Source organism: Neolamprologus brichardi, chromosome 7 (assembly GCF_056152115.1).
Source record: "Neolamprologus brichardi isolate AB-2024 chromosome 7, ASM5615211v1, whole genome shotgun sequence".
Taxonomy (NCBI): Eukaryota; Metazoa; Chordata; class Actinopteri; order Cichliformes; family Cichlidae; genus Neolamprologus; species Neolamprologus brichardi.
In genome coordinates, this window is record NC_142110.1 from 39,009,041 (window position 1) to 39,031,867 (window position 22,827).

Below are 22,827 nucleotides of genomic sequence, written 5' to 3' on the forward strand. Positions count from 1 at the left end.
AATGTATGGACTGTAATGCTTTTCAAACTCAAATAATACAATACCAGTACTTCCCAAATCATTACGTGTTTACAAGGCAAGTACTTAATTTTGAAATCCATTACAATAAGAAAAAATCAATCGATGATCAGAATACCACATTAATGTGCTTTTCCTTGCCCCACAGCAAACCATGGACTAGCCAAGTGCACACACCGATAAAACACATGCATGTGTAGAGTGACAGCAAACAAACGTAAAAGCTGAGTCAGTATCATTACAGCGGTTTTCAAAGGGAGGTTCTCCAATGCTTTTCCACAGCAGTATATATGGTTAATGTATGAACAACTATATATGCCACGCCTGACTGTGTTGTTCCACAGCCTGCTGGTTCAAATGGAAGGGTATGCAATATTAATGAATATGTGAGTGCACAGTGACTCACGTGTCTTAGCGTCTTTTCTCAGTGGGAGGGAGGAGAAGAAAATGGTAGCATTTTACCGAGGTAATCTGACCCCTCACCTACCTCTCAGAGAACTATTTCACTGTGGTTGCTTCAGCATAAATTTTTTTTTTAAAATAACTTTAAAAAAATTATTTTCAGTTTGCATTATCGTACATCCTGAAGGAGTGTTTTACAGATTTTTACACAAGCAGCCAATCCTGTTGTCTAAATTTTTGTTTGCATTTATGTAAAAATCGAACACCTTGTGCATTTCAAGCTTGACATTTAGAGCTCATTGTTAAAACTTTTAGTTAACTTATACTTTTCCATAAGTGCCCCTCTAAATGAAGACAAACTGCAGAGGCGATGCCAAGCCTGGGGCCTTTTAAAAAGAAGAATTAGGCTGGGAAAACAAATAGTAATGGCCTCTGTTCCTTTTTCAGAATAGATAATGGTCTCTGTGGAGCAGTCTGCCAGTATTAGCAGTCCATTCACAGTCCATTCTTATATTCTTATATACACAGTGCATTCTTAATAACATTCCCATGGTTTTAGAGTTGGACTTTTGGAGCACTGCAATCAGTGTCTTTTCAGCACTGAATTGCTTTCTCCTCCGAATGAGAACAATTGGCCCGATGGCACCTGATTGGTCCGTTTAAGTGTGCAGTGATTCCTACTTCCTCTTCTTATACTTTCACTTGCTCTGTTTTTGATTTGAACAGAATTAAATGTACCAGTTACATTGTGCCACAAATTATCCCATTAATCAAACCTATAATCCTGAATGTCCACAGAATGTGGACAAAAACACAGAAATCATCACTTGTTTCTGAAAATAATACTGTATGCTATGTTTTAGCAGTAAAAGTCAGAGGTTTGATAGGTTAACTGTTGTCATTGGTTTAGAAAATATTATAGACTTATTCTCAAGGCCTTCAGAGATGCTTTCCTTATTTTTAAGCATGCAAAAAAAAATAAAGACTATTAATCAACAAAGCTGAAAGCCAAGTGAGTATTTCAGAGTATCAGTGTCACTTTCAGAATCAGTAGTTTTGTGCATTGGAGCTCACTGAAAATATTCAGTTCATATGTTTTGGCTTAAGGAGTATTGAAAGACTGCTAACACCATGGGATATTTTTGAGGCTGCGGCTCTGCAGCAAACTGGTGTTTCCTGTTTGGCCTTTTTCAGAAATATGTGAGGATACTAAGATGACAATAGCTAAAGGCGGTACTCACCTATCACCTCCTTTAAAGTTCACAAATCATATCAAATCTCTTCCAGTTGAGACTTCAGAAAGAAACACTTCCCAGCCAAAAAGTAATCAAATGCAAAACTCAAAATTTCTGTTGATTAAATAAGATACATATAATATCAAAGCTTTGCAACCTAGTAGATATTAATGTGTATATATAAATATTGTGACACTTAAATTGCAGATGATGCTGTCAGGTTTATGCAATAGCATTTTCCCCTGTGCTTTACCACTCGTTTAACATGTTTTTTGTCTCAACCACTGACCTAGTTATATCTGTCCTTACTTGCTTCTGGACGCTAGGGTCTCCATTCAATTCAGGTCTGGTAATCTTACGTTGTTGTCATATTTCATTCCAAACACCCTCGTTTCATTTCTGCTTCCTCATAAATTAATCATGAATTAATATGGGTACATAGCCTAGAGCATGTATTCTTCCACTGCAGGAACTGACTTCCATCAGGTAGCCATGCAGCGTCTTTGTATTTCATGGAAAGCCCTTATTTCAGGATGGTACTTATCCCTTAAAAACTGCACTGTATGATATTTAATGCAAAGCATGCTGTTCGGCCCTTACATGTCCTCTTTGACAATATGCATTGACATGAAAGAGGCTGAATATATTACTGAACACTGAAGGACAGGTCAGACAATGAAAGGGAATAAGGCTAAGTGGGCTGCTGCAATCCTTTCATTTAGTTCTTGACACAATGCCACTGATCACAGTGCATTTATATTAACATCCCAAGATTGTTAAGCATAGAAACAGATTCAATTAGAGTCTTACAAGGTAACACTGTAGGCCCATAGGCCCAGAGCTTTTCCACCAACTTAATTATATTGTCAGAATGTAATATTTGAACAATTAAATATTGCTCAAATATCCACAAAAATATTTTAAAATTCTGTATGTTTATTTTTTGTTTTTTTTGTGTGTGTGTGTGTGGGGGGGGGGGGGGGGGGGGGGGGTTCCTGACGACAACACAGTAGTGCAGTGGTTAGCACTGTTGTCTCACAGCAACAAGGTCCTGGGTTCTATTCCACCAGTTGGAGCCTTTCTGTTTGCACGCTCTCCTTGTGTCTGCATGGGTTTTGTCCAAGTACTCTGGCTTCCTCCCACAGCCTAAAGCTGGTGGGGTCTAGTTAATCGGTCATTCTAAATTGGCCATGGATGTGTCTCTCTGTGATAACCCTGCAAAAAAACTCTCACCCCTTGGCAGTTGAGGTACGATCCAACTCTCTTTGACCCGAAATTGTACAAGTGGAAGAAAATGTATGTATTATTATTTTATGGTATCTGTTATGCAGGTTAAACTTTAAAACTATTGTTGTGGCATAATTAAAATGTATAGCGCACTGAAACACAACAAAACTATTCAGTATTGTCACTAATGTTTAGCGTGAAGCTGTTTTGTCTGTAGTGAGATTTAACATGGATGGTGTATTATTTCTTTCTTGTCATGATTTCCGAGGTTTAAAGATGTACTTGATTTAATATCCCTTATATGTTGATTGTTGTATCAAGGGTAGATGTTTATATAAGCTTTAGCTTCAACCTCCACCTTTTTGGTTTGTTATTTAAATGAACCAATTAAAGATAACTGAATGATATGGAAATCAGAAGCCTGCTTTCTCTAATAATTTAAATGTCTTAATGCTGCCTTCAGTGGAACTTGGTCTCTACTGTATCTAGGCTACTGAAGGAAATTGGAAAGCTAGACAGGTTGAGCAAATGGTCAGTGAAATCATTAATCACTTTGCTTTACCGCTGTCTTCTTCTCTTTTGTTTTGACCATTATATACTTTCAGACCATGATGTTTATTCATGTCTGAGTCTTGATCTCCTTGTCTTTTTTTAATGCAACCACATCTCTGAATAAAAAGCAGAACACAGAGCACAAGAGATACGAAGGTCAGTCTTGCTCATTTCCTGAAAACACTTAAAAGCTCAGAATGTTAAATAGTGAATCTGCATTAATTTGGGAAAATTTTAAGAAAATCTCTGAGTCACATTGTCTAAACATTTATAGACAGATTATGACTGAAGGGGTTTGGGATCAGTTCGAGGGAAGGTTTTGGATGAGATTTAGCTTTCCTCGATGTATGCATGATCATGCATCATTTTGATGCCTGATCAGATTAACTGGGAGATAACTCAGCCTCACATCTGAACACAAAGTGGATTAGAAGAGAGATGGAAAAATGTTATAAAACAACCTTAAAAATATATTTATTTCTTTATAGAATCCATTGTTTTGTTTCCTTTTCGTGCATTACAACGTTTAGCCAGTTTTATTGGCTTTTTTAAGTTTATAAGTTATATGTGATAACTTTCTTTTCCAGTCAGAAACCAGTGTTGTATACCTACCACTGTCACGTTTAGCTGAAACAAGGTGTAGTTTGGTAAAACCTGTTAATGCCAGTACCAACACTGTTGCTAGGTAACTGATCAGTGTGACAACTCATCAATCCATTTCAGACCATTTAATTTTTTCCAGTGTTTGTTGTTGAGTTAAGATTTTACATAACACAATCGTGTCTGATGTGATTTTGTCTCAATAGTTACTCTGAACAGTAGTTCATGACTCTGCTTTCAAAATGTCCCAGAAAATTTATTTTAAGAGGATAAAAACATCCACTTTGTGTCTTTTTTTTTTTATGTTTACCAAACACTTGTTCCCATTTAACTATTTATGAGTTTCTCGCTTAGCAAAAATTTCACTGATCATTTGCAAGCAGAAACAATGGCATATTTTTAACATCTTTTAGGGTGGAAATTTCAGATTAGACCAAGACGCTGTCTAAATGATTTGCGCTCAACTTTTCATAAACTGGCATAACAATATTGTCCAAAGGGTTCAAACGATACAGTGCTAATTCATGCTATGGATACAGAGGTCCAGTAAGCAGACACGATAATTGGATTTGCCTGCTACCGTACAGTTAAAAGATCAAGGACACAGTTTTTGGGTTTGGCTGTTTGACTGTTTTGGAGCAAATGTCAGCTTTGGTGTTATGTAGTACTTGAATAGATTTCTTTTCAGGAATAGTCTGGAACAGTCTGACATTTAGTTAAAGAAAACATAGCCAGCTCCAGATCCAGATATTAGATCAGTAAGATGCATGTTTTTGTAGTTCAGAAAAAAAAAATAGATCGCTTTAAGATAACAAAAACAAACATGTGCCTACCATTCACTGTACATGAGCACAGATGTTTTATTTCAGTTGTTTACGCATTCCCTAAGGCTTGCATGTATATTTATAGTTCAAAACTAAAATGCAGTATTATGCATGTTTTTGCTTTTCGAAGAAGAATGGGGTAACAGCTACACATATATCCATTTCTGCTGGGCATTCCTGTGTTTGCACTGAGGATGTGATTAACATTCTCCAGCTGGGATCTTTGGATATTAAACGGGCCTCAAATGAGGTCAGGCAAATAAACCACATTACTGCATGGAAAATATATGATGGCAAATAACGTACATTTGAAATTTGGAGCCCTAGCATAGAAGGAATTAATTGAAGCAGTGGTGACATTATTAGTTTAGTTTCCATGTCTTCCTACAAGTGGCGTCTAGTTCCAAAGGAGGTAATTAATGCTATTTTGTAACAATTAATCACTGTTAGTCATTTTGTTAAACCAGCTGTATGTAAAGTACAATCTTACCGCTATATATGATACAAACTAGTAAATTATTTTTGTAATGTCATTAAGTGGCTGAATCATATAGAAAAGTAAAAATCTAATGTTGTCCAGTGGGCTCAAACATAATGACTAAAATAATGGATTGTTCAGTGGAGGAAACTGAGGTATGCAACTAAGAATCACTGTGCACATCCACGGATTCCTTCCTTGCTACATGATCCACATTTGAGTGATCAAATTAAATGTCCAAACAATTGGATCAAGGCTTTCCTGAGCTTCCTGCTAGTGCACTTGTTTCACTCAAAGCTCAAGATCCTCTATAATGTTTTTTATTGATATTTAAATGTGAATAATGAATGCATATCATTGCTGTAAATTGAGTGTTTGTTCCCTTCAGGACTGCTCTTTTCTGGAGTAGCTTTTCCTGCACTCACACACCCCTGCGTGATATGATAGAAGTGGTAATTGGATTTCCGTCCTCACACTGAAATCCGATAGTGTTGCCAAATGCTAATCTCTTACCTACCTGTCCATCATTGCAGAACAGTATGACTAAGCAGAGATGAAGAATGCAGACTAATCTGGTAGCTGCGCTACTTCTGGAGCACATCTGCTTTTTGTCACATTGTGGAGCTCTTGTACTTGTGCACAGCTTGCATTCTGACTGAGCACAGTTGGTATTATTTTATACAGACGCTACCTGCCAGCTGATGCTCCTCTAACCTTCCCAGTAAATGAAGGATTTAACAAAACCACTGTGCTTTCTCCTCCCCGTCAAACTGCATCAGAAGATTTGCTCTGACAGACGGAGCATTGTTTACTTTGTGGTTTAGCAAATTACCCATCATGTGTTACACAATCTCAGCTTTTTCTAAATTGAATTTAAAATGTGGATGCACATGGCCATTTCCTCAATTTTTGAGGTTGACTAATGACTTGGACATGCATTCTTTTTCCTCAGACAATTCGACGTCTTCATCTGGCAATGTAGATTTATTACAGATTTGACATTGCCCCATTATTTAGCATCACTCCCTAGAGCTGACATAGTGGATTTGGCACAGAAGCATTATGGACTTCAAAGATCCATTAAGACTGAAATAAGGAAAAGCCAAACACAACATCTGACAGCTTGAGCTTTTGAATTTAATTAAATGTGTCACAGGTTTCTGCCTATTTATGGCCTGAATGGAGAAACAGGACAGTATGAAACTCCTGCAAACACAGCAAGAGAATTTACCTCATTTGTCTCAAACTGTGATGAGAGAGCTGCATATTTTTGTGCAAGCATTTGAAGATTTAGCTTTACCAAGATTTTAGACTTGCAAAGTAGATGATTGGTGAGAAGATGAAGAAGATGTGGGATGACTGCTGGCTTTTGAAATCCAAGTAACAACACACTGATTTTCAAACGTCTAAATATTAAAAATGTTGTTTAGCAAATACATAAATCTAATATTTGTGTTTTAAAACAATCAGCATTTGCAATGAAATTAACTTCATTTTCCAAAAACAACAATTAGATTCAAGGGCAGAGCAAGTATTAGCTTCCTTTAAACAACTGAAGCAGACAGACAAAAAATGCATCAGAGGTCTAATAATCATTCATGCCTTGTTTTGCATTATGAGAACTGCTAAGTAGTACCATTTGATAGTGAAATGAGTTGTGCTTTATCTATTTTTGTTGCATTAAGGTTGCAGATCAAAGCTAAGACATAATTAGATAAAAGTTTCCCTCAGGATGCCAATCACGCTTACACAGTCTATAAGCAGGGATGAATAAATGAACGGAACTGAATTTTAGCTAGAATGCATTTAGCCACTTAAGGCCAGATTATGTGCACCATGCATGGTTCATAATCTTTCAGTACTGACAAAGCAAAGCCCAGTGATTGTGTATTGATGGTTTCTTGACACCCATACATGATAGCCGGGCAATCTGATCCATCCTTCCGTCCTTTTGATTTCAGTCTTTCTCGAAGATTTTGAAAACATGGCTGCAGGGATTTGTTCCCATTCATCCTCAAACCCATTAGCCGAGTGGGTCAGACACTGATGTTGGTTGATAATGTCTGGTTCACAGTCTGTCCTAATTCATTCCACAGGGTGTGGATGTAAGGGTTCTTTCACATAATTTCCTTGTGGACCATGGTGCATGGACATTGTTATGTTGAGACATGAAATGGAGTGTTCCCTAAAGGTTTGCTAGAAATTTAGGACTAACTTATTTGAAATATAGATGTATTGTGTTTCATTAAGATTTTTGTTGAAGGAATAGTTAAATTGTTAAAACCATAACTAACACAACTCAGGCAATCCCACTAAATAGTTAGTGGGATTGAGTTAGCAAGTAGTTCAGCAGAAGCCTGACATAAAGCAGATAGAAATAGCTAGGCTCCTTTTGCCCAAAGGTTTGAATTGGCTTTTTGTTTCTTCTGACCCATAATGTTTCAGCAGGCTTGGTTTGCAGGTAAATTCTACTTGGAACGGAGAAGGCAGTTGCCAAAATAACTGCTCATCTCTTCTGATGACCATTTCTTTTCATGAGCTTGTTTCATTTCCTGGATATTCATAAACAATTGCTGGCATACAGAACAGGAGTTATTCTATTACAACCAAAAAAATATATATATAAATAAAAACAACAAATGAAAACTGTAGTTTGCAGAAATTAAGCTAGATGACTTGCCCAAGGTTTACCAGAAAGCTCCTGCTAAAATGGAAGAATCTTAGAACCATTGTGAGGAATTTTATAAAGCCTTGTTATTTGTATATTGTGGATATTTTACTCACCCTGAATAAAAACACAAATTGTTGTCTATTTTTGGCTGTTAGCAGAAATAATGACATGGGAGAGTGAAGAAGGGTAAAGAAAAATGCTGCCACCCTTTAGAAGTAAATGAGAAATACACACAGATTATATTTATTGTGACTGTATAATTTATTTTGTGTATTGTTACCAGGGGTTTCCACTTCTGCTGCCAAAGACTGCTGAGGAAGGAGTTGGTGGGGTTAATTAAACATACAGGAAGTGACAAAAACAGAATAACAACTGAAGCCACTAGAGACCACAGACTTCTAATTTCAGAGAACAGAACCCCTGGAAGTTTTTAGAGGTCTCTCTCTGGTATTTTGTTTTTGTAATATATCAAGGTTCATTTCTGTGCACTCCAAGGAAGGCAGTAATGAAAGGAAAAGCCATTAGCTGTGCGCATTAGAAGCACCTCCCTACCTCTCTCACGAGAAGACAGTCATCGTGATCAGAAGTAGATAATATCTGGAGTACAAATGACAGTCTATAATTTCATGGCATCAGCCCAAAAGAGCATTTTAGCACAATTTAATATTTTATATGGCTCCTTCCTGTAATGAAAACATTACATATGAGATACAGCTGATGGAAGAGAATCACAACACGAGAAAATGTGATCAGCAAGGTGTCACAAACACCCAAAAAATAACAACAGTCATCTACTAAGTCATTAGATGTTTTTGGAGGAATTTTGTGGGTAACATAAGCTTTTTTCTTTCACATAAATAATTAAGTGGCAGTTTGTTAATTGAAGCCACAAAGGGCACAAAAAGAAACCACCCCATCAGTTAAAATAACCCATCCTTTCTCTTCCTAATTTGAATGCAATTTTTTTTATTCGAGTTTTTAAAAAATGCCCCTTTGGGCACTGATGACACTTTACTGAATGAATATTGTGTCATAATTCAGTGCTGGGTAAGTAATTATAATAATATTGTAATAGTGTTTCTGAATGGACGAAGAAGGAGGGCCCCGACAAACTCATTTAGGAAAATTGATGCAAAACAGACAGCTGCTGGCAAAACACAGCGTCGCAATGATCTAATTACTTTCTTCCGCACATCCTCCACAATTACGGTACAGCTGCCTGCCCAAATCACTGGGTATGTTAATAGGGAAAATATCTCATGCTACAATCCCACTAACAAAGAAGTCACTGAATAATTAGACAAAGCCAAGTGAGGTCCTCAGATGTTTATCTGAGTCTGTTGGGTATTTATTTTTGTGATATTATGAGCTGCTAATTGAGGTAAATTTCTTTGTTAAAATGCAAAACATGCAAAAATAATGCATGCTAACATTTTTCCAACTTTACACATGTCAATGTCTAGTGTTTGATAAAGTACCATGAGGATAAAGTAGAATTCAAACACCCGGTTGTGGTATTTAGTGACATATGGGAGGACTGAATGAAACACACAGCAATACATCTTATCTGTCTCAGGCGAGTACCTGCAAGAGCCAAATTTGAGGGAAGAGGTAGGTATCAAGGAGGTATGAAGACACACACTAATGAAAATTCAATACAAAAGAAATATTTATAAAAGAAAATGTATGTAGATAATTCAGTAACACATAGACTCTAAATAATTCTTGGGCAGATGATTGGGCTTCCCTCTTTTGCTCTGCATTCCCAATCAAGGGGCAAGTACTACAATGTTAAGTTGCCCACATGGCAAAATTGGTATGGTCTGGATCACACAATGTGCTTACACATGGCCCACATACCGCAAAGAATGACAGCCCTTTGGTGGTCCAGATCTGGTTTGCCAGAGGTGGCCCACACATGGGCCAGCACAAGGCCAGTTGCAGACACATTGGTGGTCCTGTCCTGGCCCGTGTGTGGATTACCTCTGGCAAACCTGATCTGGGCCACCAAAGGGCCGTCATTCCTTGCAGTATGTGGGCCATGTGTAAATTGTGTGCAGCCACGGGCCAGTTGCAGACACACTGCTGGCCCTGTGCTGGCCCAGAACAGTTTCAGGTCTGGCCCCAGATGTCAGCCTAATGTGTACCCTAATCAAGCCATGTAATACCAACATGTGCCGGAACATAGTAGTCCAAAAGTGACATGACGAAACTCTGTTCAGACAGTGAATAGACTGATTCTTATATAGCACTTTTCTACTTTCCTGGATTAATCAAAGTGCTCTATACAACACAACACATTCAGCCACTTTCTCTAAACTGAGTGCTTCGTAACTACATTCATACACATTCACACTCTTGATATGCAGACTAGAGGAGCCAGGGATCGAACCACTAACCTTCCGTAATGCTCTACCGCCTGAGCTACAGCCACCCAGTGGGAAACATGAGTAAACCCTCACTAGGTTTTGGATTACACTGTATACACACATTGTGTGTACACTGTATACACACATTGTGTGTACACTCACAAACCTTTCAAACCTGCATTTGAAACGTTGGCTACCATAGCAGTATAGTATTTCAACATGGCATTTGGGTCTTCTAATTAAAATAGGAAAATAGGAACATAAATAGCGCCATCATTGCCAGACCTGGCCCACATCTGGTTGACATACTCCCTGCCATGACACCAGTCAGTCAGAAGTACCAGCTCGATGCTGGATCCGGGCCAGACCTGTCTGCTATGTGAGTGAGAGCAGTTCTGAAAAATAAATAAATAATAAAGATAGTTTCCTCACAGATAGGATGGTCACCCCCTTCTGCCTCCTCTACTAACTTTAACAGAAAAGATGTGTTTTAAAAATACCGACTAAACAAAGCATAAAAAAACAACAACATGTGTTTAAGTGTTAATTTAGCTCACAATAACAGCCATTCATGAAAGAATGAACAAAACGGGCCTATGCAGAACTCCAGCATATCTGGGACAACAACTCTGAACCAGGCTTCATCTCCCAACATCAATTGCCATGCTGCTTAAGGGAGTAAACCCCCACAGCTATACGCTAAAATCTCATTGAAGCTAGTTCAAAAGACTGGTAACTTTCAGTTAATAATAGCATATTGGTGATGTGAATAAATTGACAACAGCAGGCTGGAGCAACTGCCTCTGTGATATGAAGTCTACACAAAAATAATAATATGAAAAGCTCTGCACTGAAAATGAAGTTGATTTAAATTTACTACAAGTACATGCAGTCGGTGCAAGAAAATGTCTTGCACTGGCTCAAAGCTACTTGTAATAAAGCAATTCTTGCACCTGCCCCACTGGCTAAAAATTCTTTCATTCCTATCCATTGTAAAATATCCTTTAGACATTTTTTTTTTTTTTTGGGGGGGGGGGGTTCTTCCATTCTGAGGTGAAGTAGGCAAATTTGTGCTGAAAACCTCTTCTCTGCAAAGCAAACACAGATCAAATCAATTAGATTCTTCAACCTTCTTCAGAAGACTTTGGGGTTCATCTTGAGACACTCATTCATAAAATAGGCTTTGAAGGCTTTTAACATCATCATTAATTCTAAGATATACTTGAAAGCACTCATCTTTCAGATCCAGTCTTTTCAGTCTCAGTGTGCATGGTTTTTAAGGATATTGGATCTATTTTAAGATTACATCTTTCCAAAACGTCAGATGACTACATACATTTTCATCGTGACAGTTGGAAAAGCTTACTTTCCACAAACAAGGGAAAAAAATAAATCAAGGGATGTCACTTTGCCATCATACACAAACATCTTTGGCGCCACATCAAAATATCAGTCGTGATGCTCTCAGGTACTTCAGTAAGAAAGGCGTGCTTAGCTCACATGCATAATTGAGTCACTGGGTTAGATGAAAGACGGATATGCTGTTGTGTACGATGAGAAGCCGGAAAATAAAGATTCTCTTTGGCTGAGCTCTAATGTGAAAGGAAATGGACTGCCACTTATCGTGTGTGTACTGTTATGGATGTCTTGTTTCTTGTGCTTAGCCTGTCTCTCTGTTGCTTGTGTGGATCCATGATGGTCAAAAGGTTAAGAGAGTGGATTTATAAAAAGATTGTTCAGTTTATGTACTTAAGGAGCTAACCAGACTTAATCCACCTGCACACCATTTTGCCCTCTATTCCAGATCATTTGAAATTGAAAAACAATAACAAAAAGTCAGATTTTGTACTTTAGAAGTCCAGCATATTCCTTGATGGATATAAATAAATTCTCACATTCCTTTGACTGTGACATGAAATATCTCCCATAATGGCAATACATCTTTGGTGATCAACATTTTATACCACTACCAAGTAAATTTGGGGCTTTTCTTCCACAAATGGCATTTTGATGTTATGACATCTTGGCCGTGAGAGAACAAGTCTGCCTTTTTAAGGTAAGAATGTGCAAGTATTCTTCATTTTTTGTAACTCCATCCTGAAAAGTTTTCATTTGATCCCTAAACTGCTTCACAACTGCATCTTGCCCACCAGCTCAACGTAATTAGTCTGTGTAATGCTGTAAAATGGATTTTGGAGGCAAGTTAAACAGACAGCTAGTTGAATAAAACTCTCAGTAGCATCACTTTGCTGCATTTCCCCTACCCTGTTTTGTCTATATTTCTTCTTCAGATGACAGTAGATTGTGTGGGTTGGTTGCAGATTCACGCACTTACACATGTACAGTACTGTGCAACTGTTTTGATCCAGCCCTCGTTTCTTCATATTTCTATTGAGCTTGAAAGTCACTATTTGGTATGATTGCTTTCATTCTTCAATGCAGTCTGATGCATAGAAGGTGAATAAGTACCTGGGGTTAAGCATTGAAAACATCAGCCAGTGTACAAAAGAGGTGTAGAAGAGAGTACAGGTGTGTGAAGATATCGGGGTGATTTGTTAAGAGATGAATAGCAGCAAGAGTGAAAGGTGAGGTCTATGGTGTTTTAGTGAAACCTAGTGTGATGTTCAGTTTGGAGACAGTTGTACAAAAAAGGCAGAGCTGAAGATAGTGAGATTTTCAGTGGGAGTGACCAGAATGGGCAGGATGAGAAATGAGTACAGAGGAACAGCTCGTTTGGAGACAAAGTTAGGCAGGGAATGTTGAGGTAGTTTGGACATGTGCATGTGAGGAATAGTGGATATATTGAACAAAGGTAGAATATAGAGCAGGGGTCTCAAACTTAAATGAGCTGTGCGCCACTGCTGGCACTGTCATCTCATGTGAGGGCCACTTTAGTGTTCAAGTAGCACAAAACAAACAAACAAACAAACAAAAGAACAAACAGGAAAACACCCACAAAAACTTCCAAAAATTTAGTGTGGGTTTTTTTTTCAAATATATTCTATAACAAGACAAAACTGCAAACGTGAACGCAGTTTTTTTTCTCACTTTTCACTAACTGAAACTTTTCATTGAACTACCAAATGCACAGTAACACATTGGTACTCTCTGTCTGGCCAGACACATGGCAGCACTTTTGCTGCAATTTTGTTCGTATTTAACAAAAAAAAATGCAGACACACGTGTATGGAATCAGAACGATGCCACCTTGAAACGAAACCGAAAAAAATATTGAAACCGAAAAAAAATATTGTCATTGAAATAAATGTACTCAAAAATCTTGTATTGAAACCGAAAAAAAATGGATTGAAACCGAAAAATGGTTTGAAACCGAAAAAAAATGGATTGAAACTGAAAAAAAAAATTGTAAGCGAAAACAAAAAAATTACAGTTTCAATTAATTGGTTTTCACTATCAAATTTTTTTTTCGGTTTCAATACAAGATTTTTCAGTACATTTATTTCAGTTACAATATTTTTTTTCGGTTTCAATATTTTTTTCGGTTTCGTTTCAAGGTGGCATCGTTCTGATCCCATACACGTGTACACGTACGTTTTTGTAGAAGGAAGAAGGAATAAAATTGCATTCAAATGAAAATAGTTTTGTTTACAAATCACTGAACTAACACAGTCATTCCCTCAACATGTTTGTACTCTCTGCTCATATCACCTTCATATTAAATATTTTTTTGCTTTTTAATGGATTTATTTTAACATTGCACTCATCAACAAACAAATCCTCCCTAACAAAAAAAGTAACTTCAAGGGCCAAGTTGCATTATATTTTTTCACGTCAATATACGGGCCGCAAGTAGGGGTGACGTGGGCTGCAAGTGGCCCCCAGGCCGCAAGCTTGAGACCCCTGATATAGAGCTACTAAGCAGCAGAAGAGGAAGACCACAGAGAAGAATTGTGGATACAGTGAAGGAGCACATGCAAAGGGTTGGTGTGATGGAGGAGGATTCTACAGGGATAGGGTGCGATGGAAGCAGATAATCTACTCTGGCTTGAACTCTGTTAGACAAGGTTTCTTGTATATTCTTAAACGTTTTAGATTTTCTAACAGGGTCAGAGCATTTTCTGCTTGACCATCTCAGATTTCCATAAAGATTTTATAATACAACATTTGAACATGTAATAAGTGATGTGAAATTATATCTATATGTACAAGAAAAAAAAAATCAGGTGTCCATTTTGTGTTACTGACCAGACTGTTCTCTGTAAATAACACAAGTGTAGAGGGAGAGTGCTTGAGCGTTCACAGGTTAGCTTGCCTTCCTTGCCATGACAAATACATTTATCTAAAAATGTTGAGGTTTGGACTGAAGGACTGAAGATAAGTAAAAAGCAGTCGATGGTCAAATAAAAACTTTATCCAAACACAAATGTGCTGTTTTGTTCAAATTCACGCTGATCAGTAACAAAAAAAGTCGTAGGCATATTTGGCTTCCAGTTATTTCTCTAAACAGCTCTTCTTCTGGAAGAATTATACAACACACAGCATAACTACTAATAATAATAATTTGCTGCTATTTTTTTCTCAAATCATTTAATGCTAATTTGAATGTTCTCTAGCGAGTTGCACCTTGACCACAGACTTTTAGTAGCCTTCAGCAAGCTTCTGGCATAATTTTGGTTGAATGCTTGACTGCTATTCTAGGGAAGAAGTAAGTTAATACAGTTCAGAATAATGCTTTGTTTGCACAGACCTCCAACCTCTAAATACAGTCCACGCATTTTCAATATGTTTGTGTTCTTTGTAAAGGCCATTCTAAAAGCTTAGAAAAAGCTTTTATATCTGTTTGGGGTTACTGCCTTGCTGAAACAACAAATTATGTCCAAGTTTGAACCGACAGTTTAAGGTTATGCTGGAAAATTAATCTGCCTCTGAAGGCGAGGTTATTGCATCCACTCTGTTCACCCTGTACTACTGCAGCAAAGAAACAAGGCCCCAGAGCAAGATGCTACCACAGATGCTTAACAGTTTGTTTAGAGTTGAATGGCTAACCTTTAACCACCCAAACATACCTCTTGTTGTTGTAGCAACTCAATCTTTAGCCCATCTGGCCATCCAGCATTCCTCCAGAAGCCTTTCTTTTCTTTCACTTGAATTTTGAGAGACTATATTCTTGAACAGGAGTTTCTCAGTTCTTGATGATGTAAGTCTTACTTGATAATAAGCAGTGACAGTTATATCTCATACACAGTCATTATTGGATTGTTTCTAACCATCCTAACGTATTTCTTCTGTGACAGCTTGGGAAAGTGGCTACACCTCCCAGCAAACTGTGCTGTTGTACAGTTGTTTAAACTGATTTTTGAACTGAAATCTACAGTTGCTGAGAGTTGTCCCCAAGAGATCCTTGACCTGCAAATGTCAGTGTACATCACTGATGTTCTTTGCTATGACCTCCTTGAACTATCCCACCGAACATTGTGTTGGTCCAATGAGTTGAATGAGGGACTAGTCCACTGAGTTTTTGAGTGAAGTAATACTGATCACTTGTGATCACTACCAAGTAGATAACATCACTTGACAACTTATAAGACATTAAAGATGAATAGAAAATCTAGGTGGCAGCACACCAATGGACTTTGAGTCTGTCAGCTCATTCCTACTTATATTTTCATTGTTAAAGCTGACCAAAATTACCAACATTTAAAGTTAAAACCCACTGCATGTGCTCATGTCATTCAAGTTTCTTTTAATTGGCTGCTGTCAAATCCTGTAACAGATCCAAGGCCCTGAATTTTCATTTCAAGTATTAAGAAAATCAAATGAATTCAAATGATCACGTTTTGTCAATTAAAAAAAGATCTGAAAGAGCCACAAATGGAAATGAATGAACTACAGATTTAAGCCTTCTTTAATGAGTGTGCAGTATGTGCTGAAGAATTGCACATTGTAAATCCTCATTAGGAAAGTGTCCTCTCTCCTCTGCCTGCAATATTTCTTCTTCAGAAGCTGATTTAGTTGCTTGACCTGAACTAATTAGTGACACCTTTACTGCTGTGTAGTTGGGTCTCTTTGTATAGTCTAATACTAGGCTTCTTAAATGCCACGGTAAATCAAGTATCAGCTGAGAAAACCCACAAAGAATGGTATGGTATTTGTAAGAAGAAGAAAAAAAGCCTGCAATGCACATAATCAAGACCTATACTATAGATGAAGCTTTTTAATTGTTTTCAGCTTAGTGTTTATTGGATATCATGGGAATGAGGACAGAATGAATTAACTGTTAACAATCAGAATGTCTGTTTTTATATATACAGTTACCTCACGAAGCCTAAACTAAGATATGTGCTTCAGTGTGATAGTAATCAGGCTATCTGCAGTGTTGGGAAGGTTACTTTTAAAATGTATTCCATTACAGATTACAGATTACATGCCCCAAAACGTATTCTGTAACGTATTCCGTTACGTTACTCAATGAGAGTAACGTATTCTGAACACTTTGGATTACTTAATATATTATCATGCTTTTTACAACTACATGAATGTACTATTACTATTACTGAAGGTCCGTGGCTCCGAACCGTAGTAAAGGGACCTCTGGCTAATACGTCGGGCTCGTGTCGGGCTCGTAGCCGAAAACTAGCTTTACTTTGTTGTCTGGGTCAAGTTTGCTAGCGAGAGACAGAGAGAGGCGTTGAAAGGCTGCTCCAACGGAACTTATTGTTTCGGAGGAAAACACGAACACGGTGTACAGTCGAGTCTTAATAGCTTACTTACAACTGGGCTCGTCAGGCACTCTTTTTGGTTGCAGTGGTTATTATTATATTTACATGCTTCCAGCTCCCGTTTCTGCTCGATGATAACTCGTACTTTTCCACTCTCCCCTTTCTCCCTCCTCACGCTCACAGACACATAACGTGTATGGCAGTCAATTCTCCCTGCAGCACGGACTACACTGCCCATGAGGCTACATTCTTTAGGGCCTTGCCTGTAGCATTCTGCCTATTAGCTTAGCACAACAACAACAACAACAAAAAGGCGCTCTCTCACAAAGGAAACACACAGTCGCAGAGGGCGCACGTCACCCTGTAACCATGGAAACCGTAACGCTGCCGCCTGGAACAACAGAACGTAGCTGTCAAACAAAACCCAAACAGTCCTGACCCGCCACAATGTGAAACAGGGAAGTACCACCGTGTAATCCATTTATTTCAACAAAGTAACTGTATTCTAAATACCACCTTTTTAAACGGTAACTGTAACGGAATACAGTTACTCATATTTTGTATTTTAAATACGTAACGGCGGTACATGTATTCCGTTACTCCCCAACACTGGCTATCTGCATAGTTCAGGTAGCCGTAATAAGTGGCTACTAGCACCATCCAGCTTTGTTCAGAAGAGAGCAACACTCCAAAACAGGAATGTGCACATCCAAGATGGATGCAGCACAAGAGCAGCAAAGCAGAAGGCATTTAAAAAGGTCTCCATTGCATAAAATGGGATTTATTCTCTGTATGAACAAAGTCGGTAAAGCAAACATTTTGCTGACTACAGGATGCACAGCATTAGACACTGTCCCATTAAGTTGCATATTTTCACTGGTGCTGTGAGACATAAAACTAGACCAAAACAAAACACTAAACTGAAGTTCAATTCTAAGCTCTATCATAACATAATATTTTTACAATTATTTTTTTTAAAGATAACACATTCACAAATATATTTCATGTTGTGTATTTTAGATTAGATAAATATTGACTTAAAATATATTTTTTAAAAGCTCATTGTGTAGCTTTAGTAATTATTATCACAGCATTAAATATAGTAAAAGAGTGAAATGCTTTCTATGGCTCAGGGGGAAAACTAATGGGTCTTGCTGTTTTCAAAATGAAAAACTAAATAAACTGACAGAAAGGGGGAAATACATAGTCCTGGGTGCTCTTGGTGCAAATGATCTTTCTTCTTCTTGCTCAGTTAAATCTCACTAACTCTATTGATCGTCCTTCATCTGAAAATAAGTGGCTGAGGCGAGAGAGCCTCCACCATGTTGTGCTGCTCTCGCATCTGTCTGTGTTGCCAGTCGACTGCCTACAGCTGCAGTAATAGTATGAATGTGACAGACCACTCCTGGCCATGTTGGCTCCATTCCCCAGTGACTGGACTTTATTTTGATTACAGTCCTTTCGAGACTAAGATCAACTCGGCGAACACTCTGTCATGACTTCTCAAGGGCACTTTAATGAGGTAGGAAGAAATTAGCGACTGCATAAGTATCCATTTTTTCCTCACGATGGATGTGTGATAAGAGAGAAAGTGTCTTACAGTTCTCCGCCCCTGAAACCTTTGACTCTTAAGTGTAAGGTATTCAGTTGCTCTTAGGAAGTGAACATCACTCTAAAAGCCAATAAGCCTGACAACATGCCAGCTGGATGAGGAAAGTGCTTTTGGAAGGCTGACAAAAGGGATGCCACAGTGGGCAGCTGAAGCAGCCTTTTGTGGTTCTGTCCAGTTGGGTGATGGCTGATTATTCGCATAAAAACCATGAGACATATATGTCGCTGCAATCTTTAAAAGCTGATGAGCATTATCATTGATTCAAAGTGTGTTTCAGTATGTCACTGTGGCTGTTATCCTTTTGAAAAATGCTGCCTAAACAAGTTCACAACTGGGAGAAGAAAACAGTTTTTGGAAGTAAGAAGGTGGCGCAAAAATGAGCCAAACAGAAAACTCACAAAATCCAGCCTTTCAAAAACCCACAAATTGAGTTTCATGGTAAAACTTCTCATTGAAACTGCTTCTGTGGAGTATACTGTATGTTCTCACAGCCAACTCTCAGCTGACACAAAATCGAGGTGAATCCACCTGTACATTCGCTGTGGGTATGTCGCCAAAACTGAGCACGCTGTTACAGAAAGCCTCTGCTGCACACCTCAGCTCTGATGTGTCATGATGCTGCCTTTCTCCCTGTCATTACTGAGAGGGAGGATCATCTGCCTTTAGCTTATAGGACAGTTCAATGTATTTATTTACTGAGCAATTGCAGCTACATGCTTAAAATGCAGCACTATAGACAAAAGCTCTGCTCTGAAACACTTTTGCAACACGCTGTTTCCAAGACTGAAAAAATGTGTGGTTTTATGGTCATTGTAAGTATTCTTTAATAGCCCTCTATTTGGATATAACAATATTAAATCTGAAGCAAAAATTACATTTTATTTTATCCAAAAATAGCCTTATTGCTATATTTTTTTTTTATAAACCAAAAGCAAAATATGAATACATTCCTTTGTGCTATCATCTTCTATTCATAGAATAAATAAATAAATCTTGCTTGGCTCTATGCCTCAGATGTAATGGTCAGTATGTGAGTCACAAACAGATCAAAAAGCCAGGAAATGTGTTATGCTGCAGGAGTGGTTTAATAATTTCCTGTGTATGCTTTGATGTGATCTGTGTGATCAATTTAAAAAAATATTTATTATTTGATTTTGAGTAACATATTATTTCATGTTACTCAATGATGGCATGCCATGATATACTGATAATTTCTTTTTCCAGTATTGCTTCAGTTCCTTGCTGATATGAACCTTCTGTATGTCTCTGACTTGTTCAGGAGAGTGTTCTTGTTCAAAATGCACTTTGCACCTTGTATGGATGGATGATACATTAGCAAAGGTTGTAGATGGAGTTTGGGGACTGTGGGGGTTTAAGAGCAGCTTCGTCCATTAGCTTAATGTGTTCTTTTCCACTCAATACCTAATATCCTTAATGCTCTAAAGACTACTTTGTCATGTGCTCTTCTCTTTTCACCTGGGAAGATAAAACAGAACACATCACACTGTGTTAGAGCTGTTTCTGCTTAGTAAACAGTAGCACATGATCCCTTTGTCATGCTTCAAAGTACTCCAAAAATAAAAGACTGCAGGCTCACTAAAGATGCTAAAGCGGGCTGTGTCATTGCCTCTAAAAAGTGGATTTACATATACATATACTGACGTGTCACTGAACCTTCTGGCTTCTGCATCCACAGAAGCATATTCCTCACAGCTGTCAATGCAGCTGGAAGGTCTAGAGCTCACTGCTCCAGGTTGTAAATATGCAAACGTGTTGATTAGCCATGCAAGGCAGAGAGATCTCACATATTAAGAGCAAAAAAATATCTTGCTGAACCCTAGAATGTCACATACACAACATTATTTTTTACCAGACATGAATGAATAAGCTCAATAATATCATTTCAGAAATGACATGCTCCAAGCATAACCGTGTTTACATAGGACTCGTGTCACCTGGAGACCTCCAGTAATTTGTAAATTACTTCAGCGGTCTCACCAAACACCCAGATCCTGTGATAGCCTCAGTCTAGCTACATGATTCTGAATTTCAGTGATTTCATGGTGGGTGGGTTTTATACACTTTTCTCTTGCCTTCCAGCTGTGTTGGAAATTTTAAGTAAATACATAAATTTTAGACAGCATTCAGTGTTCAAAAATTAGCAAGCACATGGCGCATGGAGACCCAGTTTAAAGAGAGCCCAAGCTTAAATCCAACAGAAGAATAAAATCTTAAAAGTTGAGGAGATGGATGTCATGCATGACAGTAACAGGCTCAAATTTGTCACCATATCTTCAGTCTGCTTATGGCATGCAAATGTGCTGCAGAAAACACAGATGCAGGAGTGGTGAAAGTATTAAATAAATCCCATGCACATATCACATCTACTGAAAACACTAGTAGTCCTGAGCAAATAAGGCTTTAGATGATTGTTTCTATTTGATTTTTATGGCTCAACGGCTTTTCTTTAGTTATTTATTCCATTTTTTTTTTTTGTCCAATCACTGACTCAAAAAATTCAATTGACATTTGTTCAGTTCATTTAGAAAACCATGATGAATATGGGATATGGTATTTTAGCAACTTTGCACTAAAACTAAGTAAAGTATGCTGGCATTCAAGTAGACTATATAGCTACACGTATTCACAGCAGCTGCATCCGTACACATAGATAGTGTTATTTCTGAAAGTAATGACTGTCATTAGTTCAGCCTCTCATCATAACCCAATGCTCCAGGTGGGAGAGAAATGGGCCCCAAATGTTTTTTAATCCCTTCAGGGGAATTCACTCTCAGAAACCTCATTAAACCACTTCAGCTGTTACTGCTGCCACCTTCAAAACATGTGAGGGGAGGAAGATTTTCCTTGGATAAGCATCAAAGATTGTTGTACAGCTCTAGGCAAGTGTTAGATTCAAACAACGCTCATGTTTTAATAAGGTGGAAAAACACCCCCGCCACCACCTACATAAGTATGTCTCTTGACCACGCCGCCTGAGATTAAACTTCGTGCTGTTAATGCTCCTAGGGTCCATTTTCTTTTCCATATGTAAATCAATGAATTGTTTTATTTGGTCTGAAATCAGGGATCTCTTACACTGCTTCACTTGCTCCAGGTAATGGACAGCCATCCACAGTGTGCTTTGTGTGTCTGTGTGTGAGTCCTCCCTCTAGAAAGCCTAAAATCTCAGCAGCCGCAGAGAGAGAGAAAAAAAATATTCCCCTAGAGATGAAGAAGGAGCAACTGAGACTAATTTGTCAGATTACCTGGCAGCTGGGGAAAAGTAGCACCCCAAATAACCTAAGAGTTTTGCTGTGTAATTGCTTTCATTTGCAATTCATATTTGTGTGTGTGTGTGCGCGCACGTGCATGTTATTGCAGTGTGGGATAATGCACTTCAAGATGAAAGCACCAGGGATACTTGTAATGACAAGGTGAGATTCATTTTATATACTTCCAAGAACTCAGAGAACTTAAAGACATTTCGAGATGTGGATTTAAGAATTCAATCATACAACTACAACTGCATAGGGGTCCAATTAGCCCCGTGCAATTTGGACTCAATGCCATCCTGACACAAGCCATGCACGCCCACACAGTTCAGACGCAGAGTTGTGAGAAGGTTAAATATACTCATCATGGGACAACTGTCATGGTAATTTTTGTGCTTTTAATGAGTTCTTTTTCCAGGGTGGAATGATTGTACAGTACACATCTTTAATTATTTAAAAAACACAAGAACTGGGTGCACAACTGGGTGGTTTGAAGTTGTTGTGGATTTTCTCTCACCAACACAGGGTCAAATATATACACACATGCTCCAATACATCCTCCCATAATTGGTTAAATGTACCTTAGCTATTTGGACCTCTACTATTTTATTTCTGGTAGCCATCGACAGGCTTTTGGTATAATGCTGCCTCGATATTTTAACCGTCTTCTTGGCAGAAGTGGTAGAGATCGTTTAAACTGGTTGTTTTCCTGATATGAACCAAGCTTTTAAGCCTAGTCCAGAAATGTTTGATACGTCTGTGGTCAGGAATTTGGGAAGATCATTCCAGAAGTTCAGTGTTAGCCTGCTTTATTCATTCCAAAATCAACTTTGTGTAACCGTGTAGCAGTATAACTGCAGATAATGCTGGTTTCTGTGTGCCCAATT